Source organism: Bubalus bubalis, chromosome 8 (genome assembly GCF_019923935.1).
Source record: "Bubalus bubalis isolate 160015118507 breed Murrah chromosome 8, NDDB_SH_1, whole genome shotgun sequence".
Taxonomy (NCBI): domain Eukaryota; kingdom Metazoa; phylum Chordata; class Mammalia; order Artiodactyla; family Bovidae; genus Bubalus; species Bubalus bubalis.
Genome location: NC_059164.1, coordinates 106,374,449 through 106,393,959, shown reverse-complemented (window position 1 = coordinate 106,393,959; position 19,511 = coordinate 106,374,449).

Genomic DNA, 19,511 nt, shown 5'->3' with positions numbered 1-19,511 from the left:
TTTGGTTCAGATTCTGAGATCACTTCTTCCCTTTGGTGTAATTGGGCAACCGCTCCTGCCTATCCCAGGAAAACACCTGAGGTGTATTTTCTGGGGAGAGTGAAACAGGATCTCTGAGCTGGGTGTATACCAAATACATATGAGGCAAAGATATATCAAAAGCTGGAAAATTTGGTAGATAAATACTACTCACTTTACAGTGAAAATCAGCAAGTAACAATCATGAGCTTGGTTCCCAACCAACCTCTCCATCCCTTATTCAACAGAACAGACAATGAGGAGTTTGCGACATCTGGGAAAAGATGGAAGATAAAACTAAAACAAAGAAATAAAACAGCTACTTGGAGAAAAAAGCAAAGTAAGATAACCCTCCCTCCACTCACCAATATCAATATTCCCAGAGAATTAAGAGACAATGACAAAATCATATAAAACAATGCCATGTTGTTTAAAAGAAACACTCAAATTTTTCAAAAATAGAGCTCTTTTTAATTAAAAGCATATCTGAAATTTAAAACTCAGTAGAAGAGTTGGAAAATAAAATCTATGAAGTATCTCAGGAAGTACAGCCAAAAAAAATGTAGCTGAAAAACGAAAGAACACCAGTCCACAATATCCAATGCCCGAGTAATAGGAATTCTAAAAAAGAGAGAGAGAGAGAAATAATAAATGGAGGGCAGAAAACCATCAACAAAATAAGTGAAGAGAAATTCCCAGAACTAAAGAATATGGATCTTCATATTAAAGGATCCACGAAGTATCTAGCACATCATGATAAAATTTCAGAATACTAAGAAGATCCTACACACTTTAAAGAGGGAGGAGAACACCAAATCCAGAATATTAGAAATTGAGTGATTTTAGTCTTCTTGAAAGCAATTTTTTAAGATAGAAAGCAATGTAAGAACTGTCTCTAACCTAGACTCTCTATTTGGATATTCAAGTGCAAGAGCGAAATAAAGACTTTTCTGACAAGCCAAGTCTCAAACTTTACTTTCTCTGGGAACTACTCTTCCAAAGTGAGTGAGCACTCTATGGTAAAAGAAGACATGGGGTACAGACAATGCAAGATCTGAAATAAGAGAGACGTAAAGGGGTCAATTGGATGAATGAAGATGGATCTCAAAATGAATGGAGGCGCACCAGACATGGGGATGTGTCCATTTAGAAGCAGGACATGAGGCTCCAGAAGAGACTTTCTCAGACAAATAAAATCTTGGAATATCTGATGAGCCCAAAAATGTTGAGAAAGATTTAAACCACTGACAAAGAGTTTGAGAGCAAAAGCAAACAAAACAAGGCAATTACTAGCTGAACAGAAAGCCAGAGGAAAAAATATTGCTAAAACTACATGGTTCCATCATGAATAACATTTACATAAACATGGAAAGAAAACATGTTTCTCCACTCACCACACTTCTGACATCAAATTGAGGCGGTGGGGTGGTGAGAGAGGGTCTCACACCAACCAGTTTTCCAGTCTCCAGTCATCATCTGGAGATTTTACAGTTGAATTCTGACAGGGACTACTCGAAGCTAGTGCAGACCCACAGGTTAAGAGTTTAGTCCCACAAGACTGCTCCTCACTTGTCATCTGTACTTCTGACCAACCAGCTATAAATTAAGGGCTCCCACACCACCACTTTAGGTTTAATGTATGCTCAGTCACTCAATTGTGTCCAACTCTCCTCTGTTCATGGAATTTTCCCAGCAAGAATACTGGAGTAGGTTGCCATTTCATCCTCCAGGGGATCTTCCCAACCTAGGGATCGAACCCAAGACTCCTGCACTACAGGTGTATTCTATACAGCTGAGCCATCAAGAAATTTGCTTTAACAGCTCACAGAACTTAAGGGAACAGTTAACTTACATTTATGGGTTCATTATAAAGGATTCAGATGAACAGCTAGATGAAAAGCTACATAGGACTGTTTAAAAAAAATTTATCAGAGTAAAATTTAAGATCTAATTGAATAAAAGTTTTTTTAAAAAACTCAAAAAATTGAATTTTTTATTGAACAATGAATCGGGCAGCATGCCATCTATTCCAGTAGTAGAAAAAAGTTCCACCCAGCAATAGAAAAGTAAAGGTTTCTAAAAGTGGAGAGGAGGAGGAAAAAAGGAAACTTATTAACAGAAAGAATGCATTGTTTCAGGCAAAGTTGCCCTCCTAAGGGAAACACAAGGGGCCCATCCAGTGGAATATCTCATTATTGTTGACCAGATGATTCCAGGTTGACTGGTTAGAGGTTAAGTTTCTGGGAGAGGTTGTAACTGTGGTTAGGTTAGGTATTTAAGTCTTGGTTTGCTGATATAGGGCCTTAACACAATGACTCCATTCGGGACCTGTTTCTTCTTAACAAGACGAGATGCAGACAGCTTCTGAGTGTAGTTATCCATTGTTTCAGCACGCGGGAGGTTCTGTTATGTGGATTCATGTGTGCTCAGTCATATCTGACTCTTTGCAACCCCATGGACTATAGCCCACCAGGCTCCTCTGTCCATGGAATTTTCCAGGCAAGAACACTGGAATGGGTTGCTATTTCCTTCCCCAGAGGATCTTCCCGACTCAGGGATCAAACCCTCGTCTCTTGCATCTCCTGCATTGGCAGATGGATTCTTTACCTTTGTGTCACCTGAGAATCCCTTTATATGGGTAAGATGGATTAAATCTTTGACCACTGGTGTTTAACTCAATCTTCAGCCCCTCTCCCCTTCCTGAGGTTGGAGATGGAGCTGAAAATTCCAGTCTTCTAATCAAGCCTGGGTCTTTCTGGTGACCATTCCCATCCTGAAGCCGGTGTACCCGGTCATTTTCATTAGCATACAGAGTCACTCTTATCACTCCAGAGATGCCAAAGGATCTTAGAAACTCCTTTGTCAGAAATTGGAATCAAAGACCATGTATGAGAACAAAAGATGCTCAGGAAATTATAAGGTTTAGGATCCTTGTACAGGGTTTAGGAATCCTGTGTCAGGAACTGCAGGCAGGGACCAAATGTGTATTTCTTATCATGTCACAGTCATAATATTTCAAACACTGAAAACCGATCTAGCCAACATCACAAATTATATTGAAAAGTGGGATGAAAGGGTCTGCCATGGAAATGAAGGAAAGAAGGCATTCCATAGTGGAATGAATGCCTAAGACTGAAAAATCAAAAGTAGCAATGCAAACATTTAGTTTAGAGACAAGGACAGAAACACACACATAAACACATATACACACACGTGTGAAAGAAAGTGAAAGTAGTTGCCTTGGGAAAGGGGGAATAGAAGAAGATGGGAGCAAGAACCACTATTTTTAAAACAAATTGGTAGAAATCTGGCTCTTTAAATGAGACACACTATTTTGATGAAATTTTAAGGAAAAGTGAGAAAAGGCAATAAGTAGAAGGCTATAAACTAAAACAGCCAGTGACTCTTCCTTGGTTTTTGTAAATGGCAGTGCCTCTTAGAAGCACGGATTTATTTTCCTCTTGCAATTAAGTATTGGACTGCTGTCCTCCATAAACAGGAATTAAAATGATCTAATATTACTCATAATTTTATTAAAATCTTCCAAGTATGTGTTTTTCATAATCTTTTGGAGGCAGAAAGGGTAGAAGTCAATATGAGTCATGTTTCTAAAATGGCTTAATCATTTTGCTTCAAAAAAACCATAATCTAAGATTTCCATTTTTCAAATGGTGATTTTTCTCCTGATTTTTTTCTTTCCAACCCCCTTCCATCTTGTGCCTCCTTGTCTCCTTGAACACCCCCACCTCCACCATTCAGCACCATTCAACTTCCTGGAGGTGTAGGGTGAAGGGAGTGTTGGTGGCAGAGACTGTGCAACACTTCTTGGGATGAGGCCAAAATGTGCTGACCTATATACCACCATTAGTGGGAATTTGGGGATAAAATAAAGAGGCAAGAACACACTGTGTTCTTCCAATGTGTTCCCACATATATGGAAGCTCACATATTTCCTCTTAGATTCAATGGAGAAGAGAAAGAGTTTTTTTTTTAAAACATAAACAAGATATGGAAGCAACCAAAGTGCCCATCAAAGGATGAACAGATAAAGAAAATGTGATATATCTAGTGGAATATTATTCAGTTATTAAAAAAAAATGTTGCAGACTTCCCTGGTAGTTCGGTGGTTAAGAATCCATCTGCCAATGCAGGGGACACGGGTTCAATCCCTGGTCTGGGAAGATTCCACATGCCATGGGGCAGCTAAGCCTGTGAGCTCTAGAGCCCATGGTCTACAAGAGAAGCCACCGCAGTGAAAAGCCCAAATATCACATGAAGACTAGCCCCACCTTGCCACAACTAGAGAAAGCTCAAGCACCACAGCAAAGACCCCATGCAGCCAAAAATAAAAAACAATGCTGCCATTTGCAACAACGTGGATGGGCCTCGACAGTATTATGTTAAGTGAACTAACTCAGAGAAAGACAAATATTGTATGATTTCACTAGTGTATAGAATCTAAAAAAAAAAAAAAAACAAACATAACATAACAAAGTGGAAACAAAAGTCATAAGTACAGAGGACAAGCATGGGATTGTTGGTGGGGATCGGGAAATAGATGAGGGAGGTTAATAGGTACAAACTCCCAATTACAAAATAAATGAATCACAAGTATAAAATGTGCAGTGTGGGGAACACAGTCAATAATTATATAATATCTTCGTGTAGCGACACATGGTAACTAGACTTATCATGGTGATCATTTTGAAATGTATAGAAATATTGAATCATTATGTTGTGTACCAGGAACTAACGTAGTGTTGTAAGTCAATTATACTTCAAAAACAAACTCATAGAAGAAGAGATCAGAAGTAGTTACTGGAAGTGGTTGAAAGGTACAGACTTCCAGTGATAAGCTAAACAAATGCTAGGGATATAAAGTACAACATAATAAACATAATTAACACTGCAGTATGTTATACATGAAAGTTAACAGAGTAAATCCTAAGAGTTCTCACCACAAGGAAAAAAAAATTCTCTATTTCTTTAATTTTGTATCTATATGAGATGATGGATGGCCACTAAACTTAATGTGATAACCACTTCATGAGGTTTGTATGTCAAAACATTATGCTGTATACCTTAAGCAAATATTAATACAGTGTCATGCACAAATTATATCTCAATAAAGCTGGAAGATAAAAGGCATTCCCAGTTTTCCAGCTCCTCCTGACAATCCCCACAGAAAATTCCCATCACTTTGTCTGCATCTGCAGAAATGAAGGAAAACAAGGGATTTCAGCTGGCAGCCATGATGGCTTCTACCTGGGTGGGAAGGTAGGGAAGGATTGCAGAATGGTGGCAGGAAGACTGGGTGAGTGCGGAGCCAATAGGGAATGGGCACTGGCCTCCCAGGCAGGTAGCTTACTGGATTCGATAGTTTTTCCCCATCAGACCAGTAATAAAAGTAAGAGGAGAGGGAATTCCTTAGTGTTCTAGTAGTTAGGACTCTGCTTTCACTGCCAAGGGCGAGGTTTCAGAACTAAGATTCTGGAAGCTGTGAGGCCAAAAAAAAAAAAAAAGGAGAGAAATATTTTTCTAAATCACAGATTATTAAGTAGGGAGTTCTAGGAAAGCAATATAACCTCAGAGTGAACCAACATTCAATGAAAGCCTAATTTGTGGCTGGCATTAAGCTAAGCACGTTTGCATACAGCATTTTCTCATTTAATCTTATTTAAGGACGCCATGTGTGCTCCAGATTTTGCTCTTTATTATTAGATACACTGTCTATGCCTTTGTTGGTTTTGTTTTTTCCCCCCTCAGGAAAATATTATGACGCTCCTATAACTCTGCCTTTACCCTGGATGGAAAATCAGAAAGCCATATTGCTTGACAGTATTTTCCATTGCCCAGTGGGGCCAGAATAAATCAGCTCTATCTACTTGCCATTTTTCAGTGACTGAATCTCAAATTTCTGAACCAAGATTGCTGTTTGGAGTAACTAACAAGTGCTTTGTCATCTCCCTGTTTCTCCTCTTCCCCATAATATTTATTTATTTACCAACAGGTGGCAATGAATAAATATGCCCAAGCAGGCAAACATTAGAGAGAATCTAATAAACTATCATGACATTCCAAAGAAAGTTATGAAAATAAATGCTCATCTTAACATTCTATGAGTTAAATTAACATACAGCCAGTTTCTTGTAAAGGGCATATAATTAAGTTTCAGAAGACCTGGGCTTGATTTTACTTCTGTCATTCTCTCAACATGCAACATTGGATTAAATCTCCTCCTCGCTTTCAACCTCAGAGAGTACAATTTAATAATAAATACCCGGCAAGTTTGTGAATTTTGGACCAGGCAATATACATAAAAATATTTTGTCCATTGCTGAAGCCTGCATGTTAGTTATTTAGGAAAACAAGCACAACCCGCATATGAGAAGCAGACAAAACAGCAGAAACAAAATGCAAACTCAAGTTTTCTACTGTTGTCCTTTTCTGAAGGGAAACCTGTTTTCACAACTTTCCTGTTGCAATGCCTTTCTTCATTTAAATAAATAAATAAATGAAAAGCCTTTTATGCTTCTTACTAAAGTACAAATCTCAAATCTTGCACGGTCTTCTTTGTAAGGTTCTGAAACTGCTGCTTTCCCTCAGAACATTCAGCAGCCCCTGCTTCATCCGAGGCTTCCTAAGGGGTCTCTCGCGTGGAATGGGCATCAAAGACTCGAACAAACTCTCCTCAAAGTTCTCTGCCAGTCTGAGAGTCCCTGTTCCTGACTCTTCTCTCTCTTTTCCAGTCACCGTGGGAGAACTTTAGACCTCTTTCTTTTCCATCAGTCTCTCTGAGAAAATGTCCAACTTCACCCTCTCTCCAAGAAACGCCTTACAGTGACTCATCAGCACCAATATGCACAAGGAAGATACCTCATTAATCCAAAAATCAATCTGATAATAACAAATTCTGCTCATATTCTGAATCTGATACATGGGGAGAGTGGGGGCAAACTCCTGGAAATCATGAAGGTGCTGCCTTTGTTAGAAGGACAGGAAAGAGGACTTCCCTGGTGCTACAGTAGATGGGAATTCACCTGCCAATGCAGAGTACACGGGTTTGAGCCCTGGTCTGGGAAGATCCCACGTGCCCAGGAGCAACTAAGCCTGAGAGCCGCGACTACCGAGCCTGCGTGCTGCAACTGCTGAATTCCATGTGCCCAAGAGCCTATGCTCTGCAACGAGAGAAGCCACGGCAATGAGAAGGCTGCACGCTGCGACGAAGAGTGCCCCTCTTGCCACAATTAGAGAAAGCCTGCACACAGCAACGACCCACCACAGCCAAAAATCAATATATAAAGTCATTTTTTAAAAAAAAAGAAGGACAGGTAAGAGCAGCTGATCCAGAGGAGGGCTGTTTTTCTGGAGATGGAGGGGAAGCCATGGCTCTGCATTTTCCCAGTGAACAAGAATCAGCTCTGACCCAGGCTGGGGTTCCCTGGGAAGAAGAAAAAGTGGAACAGAAAGAGCCATCCTGCAGAGAAGTCACATTTCACACCCCAGCCAACCTGTGAGGGTTGTTCAAGCTAAACAAAGTTTCAATGTGTCTCAGTTTACTTGGTGGTTCCATTCTTAGAAATCATCATCTATTAAAATTATGCAAAAATTGATTTGTGTTTATATATAGTGGAGTTAAGTTTTTGGCTCAGATGTTTTTCACCAACAAGGCTGTGACAGGATACCCAGAATCCTTGATGGATGGGGAAAATCATGTGTCAACTTGAACCTCAGGTGAAGTGACTTGAGGATTTATATTTCTGGGAAAAACTGTTCTGACATGTGCACAAGACTGAAAATATAAGGATTCTCTTTACTACTTTGTTTATAATAGCAAAAACATAGAGGAAAAAATAAAAGCATAAATGTCTCCATTAAATGACTGGAGATGTTTAGGAAATTTACACAGGCATTGACTGTCATGATCTTTGGGGTTACTATTGGTATGGATTGGTTGGGGGCCACAACATATCTCATGCAATGAAGAATTTTCCCCATCCATCAAGGATTTTGGGTGTCCCGTCACAGCCTTGTTGGTGAAAAACATCTGAGCCAAAAACTTAACTCCACTACATATAAACACAAATCAATTTTTGCACAATTTTAATAGATGATGATTTCTAAGAATGGAACCACCAAATAAACTGAGACACATTGGAACTTTGTTTAGCTTGAATCTTTACCATGAGTTGTTCATCATCTCAGAAAAATCATGAAGTCATTGGCAATGTCATCCAGGGTATTTAATTTAGCATCAAATCACACCCAAATCTGTCTGCACTGGGGACTGTAGCACTCACTTGAGTCTATAAAGAGGTACAGCATCTGTCTACGTGATGATGTCATCTGCTTCAGTGTGCCCAAGTCATTTGTATATCAATGTAGATGTTAATTTATTATACATTGTTTTTCTTTGTATCCTTTTATTACAGCTAGAACATTATATTGCTTTTTAATCATATATTATTTATGAATTTCATTTCAGGACAATACGGAGGTATTCTCCAATATTTTCATAAAAAGGGAGCATTGGTTCACAGTATCCCATAATATGATATATTATGGAATACTCTGCAACAGTTAAGAGAATTACCACTCTAATGGCAGAGAGTGAAGAGGAACTAAAGAGTCTTGATGATGGTAAATGAGAGTGAAAAGGCTGGCTTGAAACTCAACATTCAAAGAACTAAGATCACAGCATCTGGTCCCATCACTTCATGGCAAATAGAAGGGGAAAAAGTGGAAGCAATGACAGATTTGCTTTTCTTGGGTTCCAAAGTCACTGCAGACGGTGATTGCAGCCATGAAATTAAAAGACGATTGCTCCTTGGAAGGAAAGCTATGACAAAATTAGACAGTGTGTTATAAAGAAGAGACATCACTTTGTCGACAAAATTCTGTATAGTTGAAGCTATGGTTTTTCCAGTTGTCATGTATGGATGTGTTGTTGTTATTGTTCAGTTGCTCAGTTGTGTCTGATTCTTTGCAACCCCATGGACTGCTGCACGCCAAGCTTCCCTGTCCTTCACCATCTCCTCCTGGACAATAAAGAAGGTTGAGCACCAAATAACTGATGCTTTCAAACTGTGGCACTGGAGAACACTCTTGAGAGTCCCTTGGACATCAAGAAGATCAAACCAGTCAATCTTAAAGGAAATCAACCCTGAATATCCATTGGAAGCACTGATGCTGAAGCTGAAGATTCAATATTTTGGCCACTTGATGTGAAAAGCCAACTCAATCAAAAAGACCCTGATGCTGGGAAAGGTTCAAGGCAAAAGGAGCAGACAGTGGCAGAGGATGAGATGGTTAGTGTCACTGACTCAGTGGACATGAATTTGAGCAAACTCTGGGAGATAGTGAAGGACAGGGAAGCCTGGCATGCTGCAGTCCATGGGGTTGCAAAGAGTTGGACATGACTCAGCGACTAAACATACATATACTGATTGGAAAAACTGCTAAGATAGTTGAGTAAAGAAAGTGTTTCAAAAAAGTTTATACAGCATGTACAGCTGATACCAATTACACAACCACACTGTGTGGGATGATATATGTATATATAGAGAAAAAATGCAAGGAGGAAACATCTGAAAGTCTATAAAATAAACTGATAATGAGGAGATGGAATCAGGAATGGTAGTCAAGGTGGATTTCCACTTTGTGAAGCTTAAAAGTGTACAGAGAGTGTATGCAGGAGTCCATTACATAATTTAAAACAGCTAAAATTAAAATTGTGTGAAGAATTGCTGGGGAAAAAGCCATGCTTGAGTTCCCAGTGTTGTGAGCCCCATGTGGTTGGCCTGAACTTCAGGAAGGCCAACGGCAGGAGTGGCCTCAGCACAGCTGGGCCATCACCCCAGGAGCTAGCCTCTCGTGTGGAGGAACTTCACCCGTGCCAGGAAATCTGAAGGCTCTGTGGGTCCCCTGGCAACAGTTGGCCGCATCTAGATACCTACATCTTGCACCGAAGACTGGAAGAGAAGACATTTGTCCTGGGTCCCACTCCTAGCCCAGGAGAAGCCCTCCACTGAGCCCAGCACCAGTGGGAAATGGGTGTTCCAATCCAAAGGCTTTCCCTCCAGGGAGCATCACTGCATGATCACCATCATCCACGAAGGAGGCCCTGGCACAGGCCTCCTGGCTTTGTGGCTTTCCACACCAGAGAGTAAGGCCAACTTCATGCAGTCATCAAGAAAGGACTGAGCCAAACTGGGTTCCCTCCCTCTGTTGCAGACCAAAACTCAATGAAGCATCAGGAGATCCCAGTCACATGACAGGAAGGGGACAAGAGCATCAGAGAAGGGTTGCAACGAACCCCTGGGCCTTCTGCCATCACCAGAGGGTCAAGGACTCAATGTCCTCTGAGAAAGAAAGTGCGTACCTGATCCCACAGTTCAGTTGCTCAGTCATGTCCGACTCTGTGACCCCATGGACTGCAGCACGCCAGGCCTCCCTGTCCATCACCAACTCCCGGAGTCTACTCAAACTCATGTCCATCGAGTCATTGATGCCATCCAGCCATCTCATCCTCTGTCATCCCCTTCTCCTCAAACCTTCAATCTTTCCCAACATCAGGGTCTTTTCAAATGAGTCAGTTCTTCACATCAGGTGGCCAAAGTATTGGAGTCTCAGCCTCAACATCAGTCCCTCCAATGCCACGTGACTAAGTCATAATGCTTGGTGGTTATGGTTAGCACAAAGGGCCCCCTCTCTAAAGTTCACTGGGCTCACTGCCCATCCTAAACACAACAGAAAACTTGGAATGCACCTTGGAAAGGCAGCTACAGCAGTAGAAGAGTACACTTAGACAGCCCATTAGGAGGAAGATGTTCTAAACATAACAGATCCATCTGCATGCAGGGTAACAGTCATTTCCCCAAGTCCTAGCCACCTGGAGCACAGATGACGCATCGCAATGGCACTAGGCTCTGTGTGCCCTGCCAGTCTGCTCTGCGGATCTCCACGCCCGGCCCCGCGGGCCTCCACGCCCCCAGACAGCTGTGCAGGGTTCTGCCCCCACAGCTGTCAGGCTCCCTGCTGCTGCCGTCCATCCGGCCGCTGCTCTGCCTGCCTGTGTCCTCACCTCACCACCACACCCTGCAGTTCCCAAAGGAACGGTCCTGCCTCCAAGGAGCACGCTCTTAATTTCAACCTTCAACCTTAGACATGCTTTAAAAAGATAGCTCAGGACCAGAACACCTGAGAAAGCTTTCCTGATGGCAAGACCAGAGTGCTACGAGAGCTCACACACCTCCACCCTCTCCAAATCCCTCTGCCCTCCAAGCATCCAGTTAGGTGACATTCTTTACGGATTCTTAATTTTTTATGCACAAGTTCCCAGAACCTAGCCATCACTAACAGACTCTTCCCATAAATAAGATTCCTGGTGTCTACACAGAAAGACAAGCATTAAATGTGATTTAGAGTATGAGCGCTGGTGTCAGATCAACTGAGTTTGAAGGTCCTCTTTACCATTACTTAGCTTGAGTTAGTTAATTTCCTGGATTTCAGCTTCCTCATTTCTAAATGTGTACACCACGCAAGTTTTGTCGAAACATTAAATGGCAACATATATGGAGTGGTTAGCACAGTCCTGGTTCATATAAGACTTCTGTCCCAGGGTCACCTGGAAAAAGAGCTATGAAGCCCCCACTGCAACTGTCCAATGCAGTGATGCACATTTTAGAGACCTGTATTCTGATGTATGGACTTCTCAGATGGCTCAGTGGTAAAGAACCCACTCGGCAATGCAGGAGATGAAGGTTGGATCCCTGGGTTGGAAAGATCCCCTGGAAGAGGAAATGACAACCCTCTCCAGTATTCTTGCCTGGGAAATCCCATGGACAGAGATGCATGGTGGGCTACAGTTTGTGGGGTCGCGGAGTCAGACGCGACTGAGTGACTAAACAATAATAACATTCGGATATATTATCTCGTTTCTTTTAACACTGTTTTCTTATCTCATAAGGCTTCCTTGGAGAGTGGGAATTCTGAAATTCTGCTGGACTTTTACTTTGTTTTGGGGACCTTTGAATAAAGAATATTCATAAAATTGTGGATTTTAGTACTCCGAAAGTGTTAGAGTGGTATTATTCCCATAGCACCTCACAGTCTAAATGGCTCTGAGGGGCCTTCAGAGATCACGTGGTCCTGCTGCTGACATCAGGTGCATGCATGCTAAGTCGCTTCAGTTGTGTCTGACTTTTTACAACCCCATGGACTGTAGCCTGCCAGTCTCCTCTGTCCATGGGATTCTTCAGGCAAAGAGTACTGGAGTGGGTTTCCATGCCCTCTTCCAGGGGATCTTCCCGGCCCGGGGATCAAATATTGGTCTCTTATGTCTCCTGCATCGGCAGGTGGGTTCTTTTCCACTAGCGCCAAATGGGAAACCCCTGACTTCAGATAAGATCTCATTATCCCTACTTGAAGCCAAGAGAGCTCAAGAGACAGACCTAGAGTCTCAGAGTAAAAGATGGGGGAATTAAAGACCGAAAGAAGTCAGGATCAACCCCCCAAAATTAGGACATTTGGTCCCTTCCATTGCATATGAGTGTCCATGGTTCTTGGTATCAAACCCTTAAGGCTCTAAGAAAAAAGTGGAAGTCGCTCAGTCATGTCCAACTGTTTGCAACCCCGTGGACTGCAGCTCACCAGTCTCCTCTGTCCATGGAATTCTCTAGGCAATAATCCTGGATTGGGTAGCCATTCCCTTCTCCATGGGATCTTCCCAACCCAGGGATCAAATCTGGATCTCCCTCATTGCAGGCAGATTCTTTACCATCTGAGCCACTGGGGAAGCCCAAGAACCAAGGGCATTTCTGTACGAAAACTGCCTGTTCCCTGTTGTCACCACAGGCCACTTAATACAATTAGATGCTTCCTCGAGGGAATGACAATTACAATAATAACAGGTTAATGCCATTTTCCTATTTTCCTATTGGCTTTCTTTCTAATTTCGGGAATGGCAAAATGACAGTGAGGTATGTATTTCAATCTGGAAAGGTGACAAAGGAAGAGGGAACAAAAACAAATCCTCACCAGGAAGCAAAAGACAAGTGAAGGACTGAGTAAACTGTGGTGCCTCTCAGGACAAATCCCTGCTTTAGGCAGAAGGCCAGACCTATAGGGAGACTGCGGAGAACCCAGTGGGAGGGAGCAAGCTGGAGGACAAAGGAGCAGGAAGACTAACTTTTGTTTTTGGCCCAGCTGGATGGCTGAGGGACGTAGAGCCTCATAGCAGAGCAGAAGCAGGAACAGGATACATTAGCGAAAATACCAAAATGTGGCTGCAATATTCACTCACTTCATTCTCCTACCAGGATCCTGGCAGCAGAGCAAACAAAAGGCAGGTCTGCTCCTGGGCACCTGCCCTTGGCACCCTCTCCTCTGAGAAAACTGAGGTCTGAATCCAAAGCCCCATAAGACAGCTTTACTTCCACAGAGCCTCTCTGGGGAGACAGAGGAGGCGGCTGCAATCCCCACCACAGCTCACTGCACAGCCTCACAAGTGCCCACTTGAAGTATCTGGGCCGTTTTTAACCAGCGTTCTGCCCCAGAAAGGTCACTGGCACAGCCCATTAACAATTCCCAGGGGAAATAAATAGACTCTGGGTAATAAGATAAAACCTAACCTTTTTTCCCCCTTTGTGCTTAGTCTGGTTTCACGTGCTCACAGAGGTCCAAGTGCAGAGGCCTTCAGACCAGAGTTCCTCCTGCAGCATTGCTATTCCAACACCTCAGCTAGGTGGTTTCAAAGTCCAAGATGGCAGCTGGGGCCCGTGTACAGTCTGCTCACAGCACTGCAATCCAAGATGGAGGCTGGGGGCCGTGTGCAGAGAAGCAATTCACAACACTTCAATCCAAGATGGCGGCTGGGGGCCGTGTACAGAGTTTGCTCACGGCCCTGCAATCCAAGATGGCGGCTGGGGGGCGTGTACAGAGTTTGCTCACGGCCCTGCAATCCAAGGTGGCGGCTGGGGCCCATGTACAGAGTCTGCTCAGGGCACTGCAATCCAAGATGGCAGCTGGGGTCCGTGTACAGAGAGGCTGCTCAGAGCACTGACATCTGGAGCCCTGAGCAATACCACTACACTGGACCGAGGAGAACTCTGCCCGCTTCCCTCCCTTCCCTTCCCCACTGAGGAAACCCATATAAAGCAGCTCCACCCACCAGCCTGTAAGGGGAGCATGTGTACTCTAAAGCAGAACTCACATCTTTCCATTTTTGATCAGAAACTAAACTTTCCTTTGCTTCGGAACCAAACTTGGCCTCATTTTGTCAGCTCAAGAGACACCAGAGAAGACAAACCTTGTTGGGAATGATGCAGGAGGGTAACAGAAGGTGTCTGCCACATCTCTGCTTGTTCTTTTGTTCTCTCTCAAGCCACCTTTTCCCAAGACTTCTCTGGTTCCCCTTGCCACCGTCAGTCCCGTTTTTTGGTTTCTCCCGCTAGCATACCCCACTCAGCCAAACAAAATCCCAGTTAATGACTCTTGGTCCAGCTATGGTTCTGCATCCAATTCCTATGTGTTGTTTCCCCACACCACCAAATGACTGCTCAACTCTGGCTAAATGTCCCACAATTCAGCTAAATGTGGACACTGTCCAGCCAGGGCCAGCATCAGATTCCACAGGGTAAGGCCTCATTCCCTCCAGACCGCACCCCCCACCCACTTCAAACAGCTGTAGCAAGTCTATAGAGCAGAGGCTTCCACAACCCCCTCCTCAGGTCGGATTCATTTGCTAGAACAGCTCAGAGACTCGGGGAAAGAATTTATTAATTAGTTTCCTGGTTTATTATCAGATCAGATCAGATCAGTCACTCAGTCGTGTCCGACTCTTTGCAACCCCATGAATCGCAGCACACCAGGCCTCCCTGTCCATCACCAAGTCCCGGAGTTCACCCAGACTCACGTCCATCGAGTCAGTGATGCCATCCAGCCATCTCATCCTCTGTCGTCCCCTTCTCCTCTTGCCCCCAATCCCTCCCAGCATCAGAGTCTTTTCCAATGAGTCAACTCTTCCCATAAGGTGGCCAAAGGACTGGAGTTTCAGCTTTAGCATCATTCCTTCCAAAGAAATCCCAGGGCTAATCTCCTTCAGAATGGACTGGTTGGATCTCCTTGCAGTCCAAGGGACTCTCAAGAGTCTTCTCCAACACCACAGTTCAAAAGCATCAATTCTTCGGCACTCAGCCTTCTTCACAGTCCAACACTCACATCCATACATGACCACAGGAAAAACCATAGCCTTGACTAGACAGACCTTTGTTGGCAAAGTAATGTCTCTGCTTTTGAATATGCTATCTAGGTTGGTCATAACTTTCCTTCCAAGGAGTAAGCATCTTCTAATTTTATGGCTGCAGTCACCATCTGCAGTGATTTTGGAGCCCAGAAAAATAAAGTCTGACACTGTTTCCACTGTTTCCCCATCTATTTCCCATGAAGTGATGGGACCGGATGCCATGATCTTTGTTTTCTGAATGTTGAGCTTTAAGCCAACTTTTTCACTCTCCACTTTTACTTTCATCAAGAGGCTCTTTAGTTCCTCTTCACTTTCTACCATAAGGGTGGTGTCATCTGCATATCCGAGGTTATTGAGATTTCTCCCGGCAATCTTGATTCCAGCTTGTGTTTCTTCCAGTCCAGCATTTCTCATGATGTATTCTGCCTATAAGTTAAATAAACAGGGTGACAATATACAGCCTTGACGTACTCCTTTTCCTATTTGGAACCAGTCTGTTGTTCCATGTCCAGTTCTAACTGTTGCTTCCTGACCTGCATACAGATTTCTCAAGAGGCAGATCAGGTGGTCTGGTATTCCCATCTCTTTCAGAATTTTCCACAGTTGATTGTGATCCACATAGTCAAAGGCTTTGGCATAGTCAATAAAGCAGAAATAGATGCTTTTCTGGAACTCTCTTGCTTTTTCCATGATCCAGCAGATGTTGGCAATTTGATCTCTGGTTCCTCTGCCTTTTCTAAAACCAGCTTGAACATCAGGAAATTCACGGTTCACATATTGCTGAAGCCTGGCTTGGAGAATTTTGAGCATTACTTTACTAGCATGTGAAATGAGTGCAATTGTGCAGTAGTTTGCAAAATTGGAAAACTCAGCAGTGGCCACAGGACTGGTTTATTATAAAGGGATACAATTCAAGAAAAGAAATCAGCATTTCCATTATCTCTCCAGGCACATTACATAGGCTCGATAGAGGACAGACATGGTATGGACCTAACAGAAGCAGAAGATATTAAGAAGTGGCAAGAATACACAGAAGAACTGTACAAAAAAGATCTTCATGCCCCAGATAATCACAATGGGGTGATCACTCACCTAGAGCCAGACATTCTGGAATGCGAAGTCAAGTAGGCCTTAGGAAGCATCACTATGAACAAAGCTAGTGGAAGTGATGGAATTCCAGTTGAGCTATTTCAAATCTTCAAAAATGATGTTGTCATTTAGTGCTGCACTAAATATGCCAGCAAATTTGGAAAACTCAGCAGTGGCCACAGGATTGGAAAAGGTCAGTTTTCATTCCAATCCCAAAGAGAGGCAATGCCAAAGAATGCTCAAACTGCTGCACAACTGCACTCATCTCACACACTAGTAAAGTAATGCTCAAAATTCTCCAAGCCAGGCTTCAACAGTACATGAACCGTGAACTTCCAGGTGTTCAAGATGAATTTAGAAAAGGCAAAGGAGCCAGAGATAAAATTGCCAACATCCATTGGATCATCAAAAAAGCAAGAGAGTTCCAGAAAAACGTCTATTTCTGCTTTATTGACTATGACAAAGCCTTTGACTGTGTGGATCACAACAAACTGTGGACAATTCTTCAAGAGATGGGAATACCAGACCACCTGACCTGCCTCTTGAGAAACCTATATGCAGGTCAGGAAGCAACAATTAGAACTGTACCTGGAACAACAGACCAGTTCCAAATAGGAAAAGGAGTATGTCAAGGCTGTATATTGTCACCCTGCTTATTTAAATTTACATGCAGTGTACATCATGAGAAACTCTGGACTGGATGAAGCACAAGCTGGAATCAAGATTGCTGGGAGAAATATCAATAGCCTCAGATATGCAGATGACACCATCCGTATGGCAGAGAAAAAAGAACTAAAGAGCCTCTTGATGAAAGTGAAAGAGGAGATGAAAAAGTTGGCTTAAAACTCAGAAACAGAAAACTAAGGTCATGGCATCTGATCTCATCACTTCATGGGAAATAGATGGGGAAACAGTGGAAACAGTGACAGACTTTATTTTGGGGGGCTCCAAAATCACTGCAGATGGTGACTGCAGCCATGAAATTAAAAGATGCTTATTCCTTGGAAGGAAAGTTATGACCAACCTAGACAGCATATTAAAAAGCAGAGACGTTACTTTGCCAACAAAGGTCCATCTAGTTAAAGCTATGGTTTTTCTAGTAGTCATGTATGGATGTGAGAGTTGGACAATAAAGAAAGCTGAGTGCCAAAGAACTGATTCTTTTGAACTGTGGTGTTGAATAAGACTCTTGAGAGTCCCTTGGACTGCAAGGAGATCCAACCAGTCCATCCTAAAGGAAATCAGTCCTGAACATTCATTGGAAGGACTGATGTTGAAGCTGGAAGCTCCAATACTTTGGCCCCCTGATGTGAAGAACTGATTGATTTGAAAAGACCCTGATGCTGGGAAAGACTGAAGGCAGGAGGAGAAGGGGACGACAGACGATGAGATGGTTGGTTGGCATCACTGACTCAATGGACATGAGTTTGTATAAACTGTGGGAGTTGGTGATAGATAGGGAGGATTGGCATGCTGCAGTCCATAGGGTCAAAAAGAGTCAGACAGGACTGAGTAACTAAACTGACTAACTACTGATTGATTAAATTGTGGGCTATCAATGACTGATCCAATGACCAGCCCCTCCCTTCTCCCCAGAGACTGGGGTGGGACTGTAAATTCCAACCTTCTGATCACTAGATGGGTTCTCCTGGTAACCACCCCCTACCCCACCATGAGACTACCCTAGGGGCTTTTCACCAATTGCCTCATCAACATAACAAAAGACATTTAAATCACCCTCTTCTTAAGAAATTCCAAGAGTTCTAGAAGCTTGCCAGAAGCAGGGACAAAGACCAAATGTATATTTCTTATTAAATTACAATATCACACTGATTTATCACCATTATCTCTAAAGCATTTAACCCGGATGGGGGGCAGAAGGAGGAGAAGAGCAGGCATTCATTCTAGCACACCTACTTCCACACTGAGATATGTTTTTTTTTAATCAAAAATATGCCCCTATCAATGATTATACAGTTGACCCTTAATCTGAGTTTGAACTGCCTAGATGCACTTACATGTTGATTTCTTTTTTACAATGAATATGTATTACAGTTGCAAAGAGTCGGACACTACTGAGCAACTTTCACTTTCACAGTACTACACCATCTGAGGTTGGTTGAATTCTCGGGTGCAGAATTGCAGGTATGCAGATCCAATCTGAAGTTATATTTGGACTTTTTGAGTGCACGGTGGGTTGGTGCCACCTAACCCCCGTGTTGTCCAAGGGCCAACTGTATATCATGTGGTTAACTTCCCTCACTTTGCTGTTGTTCCACTTGTGAAACATCACTCATATATCCTTTCTACTCACTGCCTAAGTCTGAACCTTATTCTTCCCAGGACTATTGTCTCTAATTCTTTGCTCCCTCTGTAGTCTTATCTCCATTAGCCACCAGAGCTCAAAACCCTGTCTGATCATGTGGCTCTTATGTACAGAACTTTGCTGCCTCCATTTTATACAGAGAAGAAAGTTCAAACTCTATAAGCTGTTCACCAAGCCAACACCATCCTGCCTTCCTCAGCTTGTCTCCCGTTTCTCCCTCCTCATCCCAGCCCAGCCCATCACAACACATCACAGGCCATTTCCTGGACAGAATACCATTTTCCCATACTGTACACTTACCCAGCTGCTGCCTGCCTGGACCTGAAACACCCTTGCTACACACCTGACTCTCCCCAGCACCCGCACCACCCATCAACACCCTGCCTCAAGCCCTCCCACCTCTTCCTAGAACTAAGACCAAGCCTCCTAACTGGACCCTGATTCTGCCTTTGGCCCTCCTCCTGAACCACACCCCTATCTATTCTCTGCACACTGCCCAGAGTGACTCCTTGAAGAGGTGAGCCACAATGTTTATCTCCCTTAAAGGGAACCCTCCCATACTGATGGTGAGAATGCAAATTGCTACAACAATTATGGAGAACAGTATGAAGGTTTCTTTAAAAACTAAAAACAGAGCTACCATATGATCCGGGCTTCCCAGGTGGCGCTAGTGGTAAAGAACCCGCCTGCCAATGCAGGAGACTTAAGAGATGCAGGTTCGATCCCTGGTTCGTGCCCTGGAGAAGGGCATGGCAACCCACTCCAGTATTCTTGCCTAGAGAATTCTGTGGACAGAGGAGCCTGGTGGGCTACAGTCCATAGGGTCGCAAAGAG